The following is a 13,887-nucleotide window of genomic DNA, read 5'->3' as shown; positions in this document are numbered from 1 at the left end:
GCCGCTTCTGGAGCTGTGCCCTTCCGTGAGCCCAAGGTTCCGACGCCTGATAAATATGAGGGGGAGTTGGGAAGATGCCGTTCTTTCCTTATGCAGTGTGGATTAGTGTTCGATCTACAGCCCCACTCTTATGCCACAGACAAGGCTAGGATAGCCTTTGTCATTGAGTTGCTGCGTGGTCGAGCTCTGGAGTGGGCTTCAGCCGTTTGGGAACAACAGGACACCTGCATGGCCTCATACCAGGAGTTCACGGCCGAGATGAGGAAGCTATTTGACCATCCCGTCCGAGGTATGGACGCAGCTAGGCGCCTGTTTTCGCTTCGCCAAGGAACTCGCAGCGTTGCCGACTTCGTGATCGAGTTCAGGACTTTGGCTGTGGAGAGTGGGTGGAATGAGGAGTCTCTGCAAGCGGCCTTTTACCAGGGGCTGTCGGAGCAGCTCAAGGATGAGTTGATCTCCTATCCGGAGCCTAGTGACCTGGACAGCTTGGTAGCCTTGTCTATCCGGGTGGATAACCGAGTTCGAGAGAGAAGGAGGGAGAAGCAATGGGGCCCGTCCACTTGTTCCCGGCGGTCGTCAAACTGCTCGGCTCGCTAAAGTTGGGAGGACTTTTAGCGAGCCAGTTTCAACCTCTCAATACCTCTGTCAGACCCCGTTTCCCGGCTACCCTCATGAACAGGAATCAGAGTCTAGCGATTAACGCTTTCGTCGATTCAGGTGCCGATGGAAGCTTTATTGATGCCGAAGTGGTCGAACAGCTGGGGCTTTCCAAGGAGCGATTACCGGAAGCCATTGAAGCTACCACTCTGAACGGCAGTAGTCTGGCACGTATCACGATGAGGACTGAACCGGTTAAGATGCTGTTGTCAGGGAATCATTCTGAGGTGATCTCATTCTTCATTCTGCCTTCTTCCCATGTTCCTCTGGTCCTTGGATACCCCTGGCTGAAAGAACACAATCCCACGTTCGATTGGGTGACTGGCAAGGTAACTAGTTGGAGCCTTGAGTGTCATGCTAACTGCCTCAAGACTGCCTGTTCCCATTCTGTTCCCAGTCAGGTGATTGAGGCTAGACCCCCAGATTTGTCCCTGGTTCCCGAGACATATCACGATTTGGGGGAAGTGTTCAGTAAGCAGAGGGCTCTGTCACTCCCTCCCCACCGACCATATGACTGTGCCATAAACCTGTTCCCTGGAGCTGTCTATCCCAAGGGACGGTTATACAGCATCTCCCGACCTGAACGTGAGGCTTTGGAGACCTACATCAAGGAGTCCCTAGCGGCTGGTCTTATTCGTCCCTCATCATCACCCCTGGGGGCAGGATTCTTCTTTGTGGGTAAGAAGGATGGCTCTCTTCGACCGTGTATTGATTATCGGGGGTTGAATGATATCACGGTCAAGAACAAGTATCCCCTGCCCTTGATGAGCTCTGCCTTCGACTCCTTACAGGGTGCTACTGTGTTCACCAAGCTAGACCTACGCAATGCATATCACCTGGTCCGGATCAGAGAGGGGGACGAGTGGTTGACGGGTTTCAATACACCGATGGGTCACTTCGAGTATCAGGTGATGCCGTTTGGACTGACCAATGCTCCAGCAGTGTTCCAGAGTATGGTGAATGACGTCCTGAGATATATGATCAGTCTCTTTGTGTTTGTTTACCTGGATGACATTCTTATCTTCTCAAAGGAACCTTCCAGCCACGTCCAGCATGTCAGGCAGGTTCTGCAGCGATTGTTGGAGAATCGCCTGTTCGTGAAGGCCGAGAAGTGCGAATTTCACGCCCACACTACATCCTTCCTCGGGTACATCATCTCCAGGGGAGAGATCAGGATGGACCAGGAGAAGGTCAGGGCGGTTCTGGAATGGGCCCAGCCCGGTACGAGATTGCAGCTCCAGAGGTTTCTGGGGTTTGCGAATTTCTATCGCAGATTCATCCGGGATTACAGCCGTGTGGCCGCTCCTTTAACTGCCCTGACTTCCAGTACCAGGACCTTCAGTTGGAACCCTGAGGCGGACCGAGCGTTCCTGGATTTGAAGAGGCGATTCACCAACGCACCGATTCTCTCTCAACCTGACACGGCCCGTCAGTTCGTCGTGGAAGTGGATGCGTCTGATGTGGGGGTTGGCGCCATCCTGTCCCAGCGATGCTCCACTGACGGGAAACTCCATCCCTGCGCCTACTACTCTCGTCGTCTTTCGTCTGCGGAGAGGAACTACGATGTGGGTAACCGGGAGCTTCTCGCGGTGAAGCTTGCCTTGGAGGAGTGGCGCCACTGGTTGGAGGGGGCGGAGCAACCGTTTATTGTCTGGACCGACCACAAGAATCTTGCTTACGTGCAATCGGCTAGACGTCTCAACTCCCGTCAGGCCAGGTGGGCTTTGTTTTTCGGACGCTTTAATTTTTCCCTGACGTTCCGACCTGGGTCTAAGAACGGCAAGGCGGACGCCTTGTCCCGGATGTTCTCCAAGACGGAGGAGAGTGGGGCCAAGACCGAGACGATTCTTCCCCGGAACTGTGTCGTGGGAGCAGTTATGTGGAGGATTGAGGAGGTTATGGCGGCCCTTCGGACGCAGCCCGGTCCCGGTAACGGTCCACCCGGTCGTTTGTTTGTGCCTGAGTCGGTTCGTTCTGCTGTCCTCCAATGGTCCCACGCCAGCCAGATGGCTTGTCACCCTGGCGTGGCCCGGACGATGGCGTTACTTCGCAGACGATTTTGGTGGCCGGCCATGGGAGAAGATACTCGGAGGTTTGTTGCTGCCTGTCCAGTGTGTGCGCAGAATAAGAGTGCCAACCGGCCCAGCTCTGGACTACTTCACCCCCTCCCTATTCCCCGGCGACCATGGTCGCATTTGGCCCTGGACTTTGTCACTGGGTTGCCCTCTTCTGAGGGGAACACGGTCATTCTGACTATCGTGGACAGATTCAGCAAGTTCGCCCACTTTGTGCCCATTTCCAAGCTTCCCTCGGCCTCTGAGACGTCCGAGATCCTGGTTAGGGAGGTTTTCAGGGTCCACGGGTTGCCCAGTGACATAGTTTCCGACCGTGGCCCTCAGTTTACCTCTGCTGTCTGGAAGTCTTTCTGTTTGGCCATTGGAGCTACAGTCAGTCTCACATCTGGTTTTCACCCCCAATCTAATGGTCAGGCGGAGAGAGCCAACCAGAAGATGGAATCCACGCTACGCTGCCTTGTCTCCTCCAACCCCACCTCCTGGGTCTCTCAGTTGCCTTGGGTTGAGTATGCCCACAATACTCTCCCTACATCTGCCACTGGGATGTCTCCCTTCCAGTGCCTGTATGGCTACCAACCTCCCTTGTTTCCTTCTCAGGAGAAGGATCTCTCAGTGCCCTCTGTTCAGGCCCACATTCGTCGTTGCCACCGGACCTGGCATCGGGCCAGAAAGGCCCTCCTTAGAGTTTCTGACCGGTATCAGCTCCAGGCGAATCGTCGCCGGATTCCCGCCCCTACCTATACCATCGGAGATAGGGTCTGGTTGGCCACACGGGATCTTCCTCTGCGGACTGAGTCTAAGAAACTGTCACCGAAGTTCATTGGTCCGTTTGTGGTGGAGAAGGTGATCAATCCTGTGGCGGTTCGACTCAAGTTACCTAGAACGCTCAGAGTCCATCCCACCTTTCATGTCTCCTGCCTCAAGCCTGTTCTCCTCAGTCCTCTGTTACCCCCTCCGCCTCCTCCTCCTCCCCGTCGGATGATCGGAGGTGGTCCTGCCTACACGGTGCGCCGCATTATGGATTCCAGACGGCGGGGCCGGGGTTTCCAGTATCTCGTGGACTGGGAGGGGTATGGTCCTGAAGAGAGGAGTTGGATTCCTCGGCGCCAGATCCTGGATGCTGACCTCCTTCGTGACTTCTACCGCCTCCATCCTGGCGCTCCGGGTAGTCCGCCCGGTGGCGTTCGTCGGAGGAGGGGTACTGTCATGAACCCTGCATCCTGAGTTGGTTCCTGCCTGTGTTGCCATTTTTCTGCTCGGAATCTCCAGTTTCCTGAGGGTTCGTGAACGCTCCCGGCCTGGTTGCCGGGCGACGTTGCTAGGCGGGAGATCTCCCGATTAACCGCACCTGCATCTCATCAGCGGTCTGCACAGCTGGTCCTGATCATCACCCTTCTTAAGCCCTGACCTGACATCCATTCCCTGCCGGATCGATAGCCATGAACAGTATGTTTGTCAGTGTATCAGCCTTGGAGTTTCTAGCGTTAGTTTTGTTGTTTTGCACCTTGTTGGCTTGCCGTGTACTTACCTCCGTTTTGTTTCTATCTGCAGTCAATCTCCCGGAACCTTCACCCAACCCCTGCCTGGTTGTCGGCGGCTGCCGAGCCATTCTTGGATCTACCACTGCACCTCCACCAACTCATCTCCGCCGTCCGCTCTGTCCCCTGGATTATTCTACATCGTTTTTTGAATCTTTTTTTTTTTTTTTTTTTTCACCTTTATTTAACCAGGTAAGCCAGTTGAGAACAGGTTCTCATTTACAACTGCGACCTAGCCAAGATAAAGCAAAGCAGTGCAATAAAAACAACACAGAGTTACATATGGGGTAAAAAACATAAAGTCAAAAATACAACAGAAAATATATATACAGTGTGTGCAAATGTAGCAAGTTATGGAGGTAAGGCAATAAATAGGCTATAGTGCAAAATAATTACAATAGTATTAACACTGGAATGCTAGATGTGCAAGAGATTATGTGCAAATAGAGATACTGGGGTGCAAAAGAGCAAAATAAATAACAATATAGGGATGAGGTAGTTGGGTGGGCTAATTTCAGATGGGCTGTGTACAGGTGCAGTGATCGGTAAGGTGCTCTGACAACTGATGCTTAAAGTTATTGAGGGAGATAAGAGTCTCCAGCTTCAGAGATTTTTGCAATTCGTTCCAGTCATTGGCAGCAGAGAACTGGAAGGAATGGCGGCCAAAGGAGGTGTTGGCTTTGGGAATGACCAGTGAGATATACCTGCTGGAGCGCAGACTACGGGTGGGTGCTGCTATGGTGACCAATGAGCTAAGATAAGGCGGGGATTTGCCTAGCAGTGATTTATAGATGGCCTGGAGCCAGTGGGTTTGACGACGAACATGTAGTGAGGACCAGCCAACAAGAGCGTACAGGTCACAGTGGTGGGTAGTGTATGGGGCTTTGGAGACAAAACGGATGGCACTGTGATAGACTACATCCAATTTGCTGAGTAGAGTGTTGGAGGCTATTTTGTAAATGACATCGCCGAAGTCAAGGATCGGTAGGATAGTCAGTTTTACGAGGGCATGTTTGGCAGCATGAGTGAAGGAGGCTTTGTTGCGAAATAGGAAGCCGATTCTAGATTTAACTTTGTTAAATAAATACTCACCTTCGTTTCAACTCACCTTGTCCTGGTCTGCTTCTGGGTTCTGGCTTAGTAAACCGTGACACTGTGTGCCCAAATAGATTGTGTGTCGAGTGTAAGTGTGTCATTTATGACTGTGTGACATATTTGACTGTGTGATAGGATTATGACTGTGTATTGTGAGTGAGTGCGATAACTGTGTACTATTTTTGCTGTGTGATAACGGTATACTACGTTTAACTGTGTAATAACTGTGTACCATTTTTGGCTGTGAATACAAACAATATTTTAAAACAGTAAATAATGAGAATTACAATTAGGAAATAAAGTTTAAATTGTGCAAACGTTAACAAAAGACACCCATAGGAGGTACTTTAAATAGATAGGCAGTGCGACGCTATGGCACATATCAGTTCAGACTAGATATGACTAGGTTCAAAGGAGTCCCTTAAAATTCTTTAAGACAGGGGTGACGCTATGCATGACAGTGTGAATGATAAACCTGTATACCTTGATAGAAAACTAATTGGGAATTAAAGACGTCTGTGGCTGTCCAAACTGTATAATTTGTGAATAACTGTTGGGTTTGTGGTTGCTTAAACCGTATAACCCGTTAATAACAATTGGGAACATAAAGCTAAAGTGATGAATGGCTAGTGTGACTGAACTGAAACGTTTGAGCTGATATGATTGAACTGTAACGTTTGATTGACAGGCTGAAGCACTGTCCTTACCTGATTATACCACGCCATTCTGTTTGGATGTTTCTGAGAGGGACGGTTATGTGCATTCCATCCTGTATCAGAAACAAAAGGGGGAGAGAAGAGTGTTACATTACTACAGTGCAAAACTGGACAACATTGAGACAGGACAAACTGACTGTGCAAGACACATGGCTGCCATTGCTAAAGCTGTAGGCAAAACAGCTCACATTGTAATGAGACATCCACTTGAAATAAACACAGACCATGGAGTGACAGCTTTTCTTGGTTATAAACTTTTCACATTGTCCAGCAAAAGGAAATCCAACATAACAAAGGCCATCACTGCAAAACACATTACCTATGTGACAACCACAACCAACATGACTGATGGCATGGGTCAGGGAGAACCACATGTATGTGAAGACAGGGCAGCCAAACAAATCAAGGTTCGGATGGATCTACAGAACTCACCCCTGGAGGGCAACATGACCACCCTGTTCACAGATGGATGCTGCTACAGGTCAAAAGACCCAAAGGAAGGGAACATTGCTGTCTATGCTGTGGTAAAGCAAGACAAAGAAGGAGAACACAAAGTCATTGAAGCAAAAAAATTTGTGACTAGCTCAAATGAGCCCATCAAACACAAGGTTGAAGTACAGAAGTTAATTGATGCAATCCAGCTTCCCAAACGAGTGGCAATAATGAAGTGCAAAGGTCACAGCAGAGAAAGCACCAGAGTGTGTGAAGGAAATGATCGGGCTGATCAAGCAGCAAAGGATGCAGGAGGATACACTGCCCAGCAGATGGTGCAACGAGCCACTCAAGGACAGGAGGAGTTGACGACAGACACAGTAAGACAGTTGCAAGAAGCAGCAGGCGCCTACGAACAGAACGTATGGAGCAGACAGGGAGCAAGGCAAGACCATCATGGGATTTGGAGATCTCACACAGGAAAAACAGTGGGACCTGCAAAACTCCTCAGATCAATCTTAAGGGAAGAGAATGAGAAGGCTCATGGAGGATGGAAAAGTGTCACAAAATCAGTTGAGAAAGCATGGTGGCATCCACACATGTTGGATATGGCAAGAGAGACATCAGAGAGCTGTGAAGTGTGCAAACAATACAACAACAAAGTGTCACTTTGAGCAGTGATAGGTAGCTTCCCAATACCTGATGCACCATTTCAAGACGTTTGCATAGACTTCACGGACATGGGACAGGACAACAGAGTGGAAGGAAAAAGGTACCTGTTGGTAATGGTGGACAGATTCACCAGATGGGTGGAAGCCATCCCCACAGCAAGAGAAGACGCAAAGGCCGTGATTAAGTGGCTGAGGCGAGACCTCATTCCAAGGTTTGGAGTCCCGTGAATGATCCGTTCCGACAATGGTACCCATTTCAAGAATGAACACCTGAGAGAGGTAGAACAGGCCCTAGGGATCACTCACAAGTTCGGGTCAGTGTATCATCCCCAATCGCAGGGACTCGTTGAACCAGACTCTGAAACGAAAAATGGCTAAAATCATGGCAGGCACCAAACTGAAATGGGTAGATGCCCTACCCCTTGCTCTAATGTCAATGAGAAATTCACCTGGGTCTGATACCCACTTGACTCCACATGAACTTATGACAGGACGCAGAATGCCAGGGCCACCAGCAGACAATCTTAGTATGCCTAGGCTAGATATTGCAAAAATCAAATACACAGACTACATGCAGGCGCTAATTTCTCTTGTTGAAAGATTGTCTAAACAGGTGGTGGAAGTGCGCACTCCTGCTGTTGAAACCACGGACGAGAACAGAGACATCCTGGTGGGAGACTGGGTGAGAGTAAAGGTGCATTCCAGGAAGTGGACGGAGCCAAGGTGGGAGGGACCCTTTCAGGTGAAAGAGGTATCAAGTCACTCGCTGAGGGTAAACACGAGTAAGAAGGACGTGTGGTACCACAGAACACATTGTGCCAAAGATATAGCTCCAGGAAGAACTCTAGATCAAGTACAACAGGACTTGGCTGCAGAAAGGGAGGATGTTATGGTTAGTAGTGGGGCTGGCCCTATGGGGAACAGTGACTTCCAGTCAGTATCATAATATAGTCATTACCTTACAGGAAGGGGAATCTCAAGTGATGTCCCTAGAACCATGTAAGATCTGGTCATGGAGGAATAGGGCTAGTGGAATTGGGGACACTGGTTGCAATTGGAACCAGAAGGAAAACTGTAACAAAATGTATCCCCATGTGTTAAAGAGAGGTACTTATCTGTGTGAGGGAAAGTGGTGTCCATATTGGGACTATATGAACACAAATGTTGGCACCTTCTGGGAATGGCGTAGAGGCTATCCATATGCATTAGGAGATGCTTCTAAAGCAGCTAGGTTTTAAATGATAAGGGGTGTGCAGGGGTCAAAAGGGGGTGCATGTAAAGGCGATGAAATCCTACTAACCATCCAAGACATTAAACTTACAGACGCAGGTGTGTACACCTTAGCAGCAGTACGATCCGGACCAGACACCATGGGTATGTTCACCATCGCGGTCACACCCAAACCTGCAGCTGGGGAGAGACAGACCCAGTTGAACCACACCACCACTCCAGGACCAGCTCAGCTTCAACCCACTAAGGTACCAAACCCTGTTCAGGTGATTAATGTTAGGGATATAACAGACAGCGACCAACTGGGGACAGAAACTGGCTATGAAGGGAAAGAAAATATGTGGTTGGCATACATGAGGTATACGGCTAGGACACTGGCCAGGCAGAATTGTGTTATCTGTGGGCATGCAAGACCTGGGTTGGCAACCCACCCATTCGCCTTAGGAGAAGGGGAAGGATGGCAGTGCATATTGGAAGAGTTCTACCATTCACTGCCAAACACCACCCTGTGCAAAGCCCTAAGTTTGATTTTCCCTGAGGTTCCCCCACAAAAAAAAGGCACCTGCGGGAGTTCAGGCTTATGGAGGTAATTACAGTTGCATTACTGGAACAGGTAAGGGTGTTAACTATGGTAGGCTACCACCAGGGGACTGTGCTGTGAATGTAATCATGAACAGCACTTGGCCAGTTAAGGGTAAAACCCAGACAAAGGGGGTGGCTGATGTGTGGTGGATCTGTGGGCCAAATAGAAAACTAACCCCTATTCTAAAGGGGGACTGGCAGGGCACGTGTGCATTAGCTAGTTTAATTGTACCACTGACCATTATTGATGTTTCCTCAGACCAACTTTTGGGGATCGCCCAGCTAGCCCCAGACAGAGAGAGAATGAGGCGGGGGAGACGTAGTGCCCCATGGTCAGCAGGAGAGGAGATCCACTCTAACCTGTTGGGGGTGCCTGTGGGAGTACCATTACAGTTCCAGGCACTCAACAGGAATGATGGGTTGTGGCATTTGTTGCCAATCATAGGACCTGCTATAGATGCTGCTAAACAGCGATCTTGGATAAATTACATCTATTATAACCAACAGAGATTTGTTAACTACACATGCACTGCCCTGACTGGAATGTCCGAACAACTAGAGGCCACCTCTAGGGTGGCTAGACAAAATAGACTAGCACTTGACATGTTGCTTGCTAACCAAAGGGGTGTGTGTAAGATGTTTGGGGAACAATGCTGTACGTTTATTCCTAACAATACTAGCCCTGACGGGAACATCACAAAGGCCCTTGTTGGCCTGGATAAGTTGTCAGCAGAAATGAAGAGCATGGCTGGAGTGGAGAGTGGTGGGCTGTTCTCCTGGTTGAGTGACTGGTTCGGTACGTATTCTTCTATGGTGGTTACTGGATTTCTGACCCTAGTAATTGTGTTTTTGCTGTTAATGTGTTGTGCTGCTTGCATCATCCCCTGTCTCAGGAAGTCAGTGGTAGGAGTGGTGCAGGCGTCAGGTATGATGCCGTTGTTACCGGCCCAGGATGATGCGGGTGACTCTGCTACTGACTCTGAGACCAAGCTGGATGATCCATGGTTTGCCAAAAAAAAAAATTGTGGTTGTGGTTGTTTATTCCTCCTGATGTGAAGGTAAAGGATTCCTGGGTGGCTGGTAGCCAACTCAGTACATGTTAGGTGTAGGGGAGAAATAGAGGGTTAAAATTATTATTTTTTCTTTTATTAACATTTTTTGATGTGATTTAATTTCCATATCCTGTTATTCTCAGGGGTGTTTATATTCTGTTTAAACTGTTATTTGGAGGGAATCCTAAATTTTCCCTTTAAAAAAGTTTAATCACACACTAGAGTTTTATAATCTTGTGTTTTGTGTTCTATTAATCCTGTGTTTTATGCTTTATTAATCAAGTTAACCATTGTGAATGTTTGTCTTTCCTTATGTGAAGGTTTGAAGTTCCTGGGTGACTGGTAGCCAACCGTTTACAAGTTGGGTGTAGATGGAAGGACTGAGGGTTTTTATTTTTTAGTATCATTATTGCCTATTAATAAAAGTGTGATTATTTTTGTTTGTATTGTATTTTAATGAGTGACACCCTGTGTTTTCTTATTTTGGGCTCACACCCAGTGGGTGTGAAAAGGGGGATTGTGGGGATCTATTTTCTCATAACTGGATGGGATGACTAACTTAGAAAGAATGCATTAATGATTAAAGCATAAAAGGTTTGTACTGTACTGATATAAATTGTTTCACATAACAAGCTGTGATTCATGTGAGGAACGTTAGGGGGTAGGATGAGATAAGACTTGTATTTCTTACAGATACGAACACTGCCTCTTTGTTGTCTGTGAACCGTTGTCTGTGAACCGTCCTTGAACGTAGGTACTTAGAGTACAGTGGAACGGTGTCTATGGGTGATGACTCTACAGGTTGTTATGATAACAACTTATGCCTGGCAACAGTGTGCAACAGTGGAGCGCCAAGGGACTGGGACCAGCCTGAGCGCCAGCGATAGGTTGAGTAAGTCTAAACCACACCCAACCTCTACCCTGATAGGCCCAGCAGAGAGCGGGAACTAAAACTGTCAGGGTATTTACGGAAGGATTTGTAATGAGGAAGTCAGTTCTCTGTCTGCCCTGCGTGGTATTTCAGTGAGCCCGTATACGAACCATCATACTTAACATACATACATTTTGCATATAATAAATTTAGCTTGGATTGAATATCTCTTGATTATGTTTTCTCTTATTCCAATACCAGATTTGAATTACGCAATTTCTAACACAGTCTACAATATATATATTTTGTAAATGTTAAACTAGCATTATATCTGTCTGATATAACGTAATTTACTCAGATTTATGGGTTATTGGATACAGTTTATTATTAATTATTTTAAACACGGAGTTCGTTGCTGCATGTGGTTGACATGCAGGCTCTGCTTGCGCGCAACGAAATGTTGAGCGAGGAACAGGCAAAAAAGACCGAAATTGAGAATTTGGTTGCAAAAAGACATGCATCGTCAATTATATGGAAATATTTCGGCTACAGATAGGATGATGTTGACCAAAAACAGGTACTTTGTCGAGAGTGCCTTGCAATTGTTGCCTCGTCCAATTTGTTCGATCATTTAAGGCGGCACCACAAATCTTCGTATGACGAGTGCAAAGCATCTCAATGCCCTCCAAAGCAAAAATCTATTTCGGATGCCTTTGCCAGTAGTACACCATACGAGAAAGGTTCCAAACGGCAGAGAGAAATCACAGATTCAATAACATTTCACGTCGCCAAAGACATGGTACCAATTAACACGGTTACCAAAGAGGGTTTTAAAAACATGATCCGGTCGCTTGACAAGCGGTATGTAATGCCATCACGCAACTATTTTTCTCAAGTTGCCATCCCAGAGTTGTACGAGAAATGCAAGGCACAAGTTGAAACAGAGCTGTCACAAGTGGAATATTATACAGCAACAACGGACTTGTGGTCCAGCCGGACAACAGAGCCCTACATAAGTCTGACCGTACACTTTATTAATGAGGACTTCCACCTGAAGAGTCGCTGTTTGCAAACTGCATTTTTCCCAGAGGATCATACAAGTGAGAACATCGCAACAGGGATGAGAGAAGCTTTAGCTGATTGGGGCCTAGACTAGATGAGAGTCATTTGTAATGTAATAAAATGTTACATTACTTTTTGATTTGATTTTGTCATTCACATTAATTCCCTATTGTGATAATGAAACTTCCTCCGTAGAGAATGCTGTTTTAACCTGGTTGGAGTACTGAGATAAAGCCTCCTGTAATCTCCTGGATCCCTTATAGACACCATACCTCTTCATTCACAAATGAGCCCCTTTATTTTAGGGTAAGCAACATGCATTATTAATATCATAACATGTTAGATCATTGACTTTAGCCTGAATTGATAGAAGATTATTACATGAATACAATAGAACCATGGTGAATTAAACAGTGTATTAATTAATATAAATTAAACTACCCAAAATAAGTCAAAAGGTAAAAAGTCATTTTCAGTTTCATTTTTTAATTGTTATTTTCCATAAAGATGCAGTTCCCTACATAATCACCCCAATCATTCTAGAATAATTAATTATTCTCAAATAGAGCTTTTCAAGTCATCTGGTGAAGACATCCTGTATTTTTTCATATCGCAATATATATTGCAGAAAAACAAAATATCGCAATGTCAGTTATTTCCAATATCGTGCAACCCTACTCAAGAGATGTTCGATCGGGTTCAAGTCCGGACTCGGGCTGGGCCACTCAAGGACATGCAGATTAGTCCCTTCGCCCCAGGCTGAGGTCCTGAGCACTCTGGAGCAGGTTTTCATCAAGGATCTTTCCCTCGATCCTGACTAGTCTCCCAATCCCTGCTGCTGAAACACTTCCCCACAGCATGACGCTGCCACTACCATGCTTCACCGTAGGGATGGTACCAGGTTTCCTCCAGACGTGATGCTTGGCATTCAGGCCAAAGAGTTCAATCTTGGTTTCATCAGACCAGATAATCTTTTTTTATCATGATCTGAGAGTCTTTAGGTGCCTTTTGGCAAACTCCAAGCGGGCTGTCATGTGCCTTTTACTTGGGAGTGGCTTGTGTCTGGCCACTCTACCACAAAGGCCTGATTGGTGGTGTGCTGCAGAGATGGTTGTCCTTCTGGAAGGTTCTCCCATCTCCACAGAGGAACTCTGGAGCTCTGTCAGAGTGACCATCGGGTTCTTGGTCACCTCCATGACCAAGGCCCTTCTCCCCCGATTGCTCAGTTTGGCTGGGAGGCCAGCTCTAGGAAGAGTTTTGGTGGTTCCAAACTTCTTCTTCTAAGATGGAAAAATCAGCAGATGGGTGTGCTAAAGAGACGCATCAAAAATCAGGTACAGGTTAGTGTGTCCACGAATGCGCGTTTATATTCTATTTGGTTCCCCGTTACATTGCATGATAGAATCATGAATACAAGCCTTGCAACCTATAATTGTGCCGCTGTGACAGTCTCGCGCAATCAGTTTGTTAACAGACGCATCCAGAGTACCATCGTTATTAAATTGAGCTATATAGCAGCCAGTGCTCAAAGTCTTGATTTAGTTCAGCTTAACGTTACTGGCTAGACTGCTAGTTAAGTAGCTACATTAGCTAAATTTACCTTTGCGAAAAAAGTGTGTGACTTGCTAGCTAACGTTAGCTGGAACGTTTATGTACACAGCGGTAAACCCTGCTGGTATGGCATATGGTAACAGATATTTGCACTTTTTAAATGCACAATGCCTCTTAAAATCAAAAATGTTGTTTTTCAAATTTGCCAGTTTTTTCATAAAACAACAACGCTAAACTAATGTTAGCTAGCTAATGTTAACTAGTCACGTCTTTATAAGATTGTAGCTAGCTACCTAACGTTTCCCACGCATTGTCGCCTCTTCATTCATTTTACAAGACTGACAAATAGACCAGT

The sequence above is a fragment of the Coregonus lavaretus genome (assembly GCF_964263955.1).
Source record: "Coregonus lavaretus genome assembly, chromosome: 10".
NCBI classification, from domain to species: Eukaryota; Metazoa; Chordata; class Actinopteri; order Salmoniformes; family Salmonidae; genus Coregonus; species Coregonus lavaretus.
The sequence above is the reverse complement of the archived record's forward strand: the minus strand, read 5'-3'. Positions refer to the sequence as shown.